The 4,963-nt window shown below is 46.5% G+C and overlaps 1 pseudogene; it reads left to right on the top strand.

Moving 5' to 3' along the window:
• Window positions 1-466: 466 nt before the first annotated feature.
• On the top strand, window positions 467-4,668 carry LOC129506964 (proline-rich protein 32-like; annotated as a pseudogene).
• The last annotated feature ends 295 nt before the right edge of the window (window positions 4,669-4,963 follow it).

Here is a 4,963-nt window from a genome sequence, read left to right as displayed (position 1 = left end):
GACCCTCTCAGTTTAATTTATCCTTCAGAGCTGAGGGTTTGTCGCTATGGGATTCTTGGCAAGAGAATGACTTTGGGTTAGAACAGGGATTCTCTGTAACCTGAATTTATCATAATACAGTCTGGCCGGAGCGGGGGAGGGGAGAGAATTAAAAGAAAAAAGTTAAAGAGAGTGGAGGAGAGATGGAGAGTGAGGGGAGGGGGAACAGGAGAGCTGTGCGGCCAGGTGCAGGCACCAGAAGCACATTCACGCCGAAGGACCTCTGTCTGGTTAAGTCTCTTTGGTTGTAAGTAACAGAAAATTCCTCAAGTTAGCCCACAGGGAGGAGGAAGGCTTTATAAAGATATAGGAGTATCTCAGAAGGCAAAAGGGAGGTGGCATCAGGAAAGGGGGGAAGCCCAAAAGAAGAAAGCTCTCTGGAAATCTCATTTCCTTCTGAAGACCTGCCTTTGATGCTTCTCTGCACATGTGTGAGCAGAAGGTGAGCATGTCCCAGGTCCCAAGATTCTGACCTCTCTCAGCAAAAGACCTGCCCAAACTGACTGGGTCATAGTCTCAATTCCAAGTCCCCAAGAGAAAAAAATCTGGTTGGTTCAACTTGGGTCAGGTGACCACCCTTGTTCCCAACAGCTGTGTCCAGAGAGGCAGAGTCCGGGGGTAGAAAGCTGGCTGCCAGAACTGTGATCCCCGGGAATAAAGGCATAGTGCTCTAGAAGGCCCGTGATTGTGAACTGGGAAGACCAAACCAAGTACCTACTTGAGTCTCTTACTAAAGGGATAAGATATTCCACCTCAAATAAAATAAACTACAATGGCCATCTCTGGATAAAAGTTTCCTGGATTAAAGATTCAGATTACCCAGTTAAGGCTTAATTATACTGGATGCAGCAGTCCTTGCCAACAATATGTGCAAATCTTAGCATCCAAGCCAATAAATCAGAAAGGGATCATCAGTTCTTGTGCAGCCATCTGAACACTACCCTAGCCCACAGGAAGGGACGTCTGGGGTCTTCTCGCCACACTCGGACCAAAGTCATTTCAATCTTAGACATAAAAGGCCTACCTGCTCCTAAGAAGGTATAAGCCAGGATAGAAACAAGCTCCAGAAATGAGAGAGAAGTTAAATCTAAGAATGGTACTCCCTACACACAGCCTGGAGGTGAACTGATTGGAGCACTGAAATAAAATGTTCTCCAGTATTCACAGGATACACTGTGTGGCCACTCCCACAGATCCATCCATCCATCCACATGCCTCTCTCCCAGCCCTTCCAGTCCCCAGCATTCTGATCTCTCTCCTGCCAGGCCTCTGACCAACCAGTCAACCCATTCACCACTGCCTAGAGTCCAATCATATTCTTTCCTTGAGTTTCTTCTCCTCCCATAAAAGTACACAACTATATGCACCCCTCAAAATTCTTCCCTTTGAAAGGGTTTAGGTCTTTATCAGTTATACTAATCTCTGCCATTGCCCACCAGGTTGCCATACTGTTTCTTCATTCACAGTTGTTTATTTGTTGCTGAATAACAAAATACCACAAAACGTGGTGGCTTAATACATCAACTCTTGTAATTATTTAGCATGATTCTGTGGGTTAATAGGAGCTTACGTGGATTGTCCTTTTGTTGGTCTTGCTTGGTGTCTCTCATGCAGATGCAGTCCAATGACAGCTGGGACTGGAGTGTCCAACATAGCTACACTCCCATGGCTGGTACCTTGGGAGAGAAGGCTGGTAGACTGAGGTCTCTCCTTCCACGTAGTCTCATCATGTAGTTACCTAGAGCTTCTCCATATGGCAGCTGGATCCCAAGAGCAAGCATTCCAAGACAAGTCCCTCCGTGCAATTTTTTTTCTTTTTTTGGTTTCCAACACAAAGCTAGATTCAAGGTCATTTAAAAAGGAGTCCATTCTGGGGTGCCTGGGTGCTCAGTTGGTTAAGTGTCCGACTCATGATTTCGGCTCAGGACATGATCTCAGGATCATGAGATCGAGGCCGGAGTCAGGCTCTGTGCCCAGCACAGAGTCTGCTTGACTGTCTCTCTCCCTCTGCCCCTCCCCCAGCTCACATTCTAAATAAAAAAATAAATAAATAGGAGTAGATTCTGCAAGAAACCAGTGAAGGACAAAGCAGCAAAAAAATTGGGAAGCAGAGTCCCCTAACAGGACCTGAGAAGACCCACTTTTTATAGGCAAGCCAAGCAAGGTAAACCTATGGGGCTGACCCATTTCCCTAACTCCCAGTATCCACTTGTGCAAACTCTTATCAAGCCTTTCCTTGTATCGTGCCTCCTTATATCCATTTTCTCAAGTTTAGAGTCAATGTTGGAGGGGTAGGTACAGAGGTATAAATATTGGATGGCATAGTTCATTGAGGGTCACCAAAGAAACTGCCTATTTTGTCATTAGGAGGAGAGCCGCTCCAAAGGCTTCCACTTGGCTTTTTCCACTGCAATATCCCTCAGCTTAGAGGCCATGGAACAAGTACTTTGTCTCTAGCACACTCACTTCTCTGATCCTTTGATCCCTCCTACCATCTGCTACACAGTGGTGGCATCTCTCCTTCACTTAGCATAGACCATCACTTTCTCCAAGCTTCTAAGAACAATGTGCTAGCAGCATATTAGCATCATTTTCCAAGGTTCTTTCCAGAGTGTCAAGCCACGGGTCCTGTGAGAGTGTTCCCATATCAATAAACTCTCCTTTAGCCAACTTTGTATTTCCCCTTCCCCCTCACTCCCCTCCCTTGATCCCCTCAGCTCTTCTAGTTCAGGATACCACAGATCCCCAAGTTTTTGCTGCTCCCTTTCCTCCTGCAGCAGACCCAGTACTTCTCCGGCCAGGTTACACTATGACTCAACTCCAGTTATCGATCTAGAGAAGAGCCAGAGATAGATCCTAGAAGTGGTCAGGATGAGTACCTCTGCCTTGTGTCAAGAAAAGTGTGAACTAACATTTAATAGTGAGGACTATGACCATTTATATGGCCTAGAGAGGTCAGGGACTCTAGGAATTAAAATTTTCATTTACATTAACCCAGGTTACCCCATCCCAAGTCTCAGAGATCCACACCTTTCTCATCAGGACCCTGTCCTTAGGATAGTAGACTTGCCAGGTTTGAGAATCCAAACTCTTCTGAAGTTCTGTCACCCTTAAATTAAGTCCTAGACCTGATGCTGAGCATTTTCTGCCTTTTGGCTGTAGGTAATGGGAGTCTCTCTATATGCTGCCAAGGAGGCCCTCTGAGTTTTACATTTCACCTTAAATGGGTAATTAATCACCCTCAGCTTTTCATTTTCTCAATGCCTTGATATCCCCAAATAACCACCAGCCAATTTCATCATTCCAATTCTTTTTACTTTCCCTGACCTTTCAAATACTCCAATATTGGGGATCCCTTGGCAGCTCAGTGGTTTAGTGCCTGCCTTCAGCCCAGGGCATTATCCTGAAATCCCGGGATCAAGTCCTCAGGAGGGAACCGGAAGGCACATCTCTGCATTCACCCTATAGCCCAAAGAGGAGAATATACAGCACAAACCTAATCCTCTCCATGCACTTCTTAATTGATAATAGTGAGATATTAGGAAATTATAACGATGTTTCCAATATTACTTACCTAAAGGCCTGTCCAATACACAATCAAGGCAAAACAGAGAGAACTCCAAATCTAGAAAGAAGCAGCTGGCCCGTGGCTTCCTTCGAGTTGCCAAGCTGCTCTAAAGCAGAAGCACAAGTTCTCTCTCCAGACTGAGTTGGCCTACGTGGCCATTCAGCTGGTTTTCTCCATTACCTCTCGAAGGTTTTCCTGATGGACTTTCTCCAAGGCTTGTATTGAAAACGTCCTTGGTGGTCACTCCCCTTCACCCAGTGGAGAAGTTGCAGATGAGTGTGCAACCCGGGAGCCACACCCCGACAAAGACGTGTCTCTCCAGGGTCCAAGCTCCATGCCCAAAGATGATGCAGAGCCTTGGGGCCACCATCGCATACTGCTGAGACCCCCCTCAATGTGCTGACACACCTGGCAGAGAACAACTAGAGCACCCCTCCGAGACCCAGGAGCCTGCATTCCTGTTCCAGAGCTCATGAACACCCCTATGGGCCACCACCTGCTGCTACGGAAGAGTCCCTTTCAGCAGCAGAAGTAAATAGCTCTGAGGGCCTGGGAGGCTGGAGGCTTAAAGAACAGGATTCTATGAATGTGTCCCAGGAATTCTCTGGCAGCCCTCCTGCACCAATGATGGGGGGGCAGGGGGCAGCAGTGGGGGCACCAAGAGACGTGGCAATAATGCAAGGTCATACATAGCTTTGCCATGAGGTCAGGGGTTCTTTCCACCCAGGGGTCCACAAGTAAGAGCCCCCCCCCCACATATCCCCACAATTAGATCAGGAAATACAAGAAAGGCCAGCAAGGAAGGGCTGGCTCATGGTTCTTTCCCACAGGGAAGCCAGTGGCATCCCACAGAGAATTGGTCAGGGTCTCTCCCCTTGTCTTCCAGTACTCACCCTACTGCTCATTGCTTTATACCTCCTTGACCTCCGAGTTTCAGTCCATTTCTTGCTATGCCTATTGCTTTTGCTCCACCCCCGATATTGGGTCCTCTGCTGCCTTCTTATTTTGCCAATTTTCCTCCCTGGGGCACGTGCACCCTCAGAGAGAACCAACGACAATAAATGGAGGGGAAAAAGGGTTGGGGGAAGAGGTGAAAATTACTCATTTATGTTTTTATAGTTGAAACCCCCTATCCTCTTACACTTTGCTTAGCACTAATGTGCCTTACATGCTTGAAGATTCAATTAAAATTCTAAAGTTTGAAAAAAAATAATAATGGCAGAACAGTGAAAAATAACAGACCTTCAAAAGCCTGAAAACCTCAAAATCCTACAATACATGATCAGTGAGAGAAACAAATTAAAAAATGGATCCCACCAGAGCCATTGACTAGGCTTAAGTTTAAATCACCTTGAA

The sequence above is a fragment of the Nyctereutes procyonoides genome, unplaced genomic scaffold (assembly GCF_905146905.1).
Source record: "Nyctereutes procyonoides isolate TBG_1078 unplaced genomic scaffold, NYPRO_anot_genome, whole genome shotgun sequence".
NCBI classification, from domain to species: Eukaryota; Metazoa; Chordata; class Mammalia; order Carnivora; family Canidae; genus Nyctereutes; species Nyctereutes procyonoides.
This window is presented reverse-complemented; position numbering and strand designations above follow the sequence as displayed.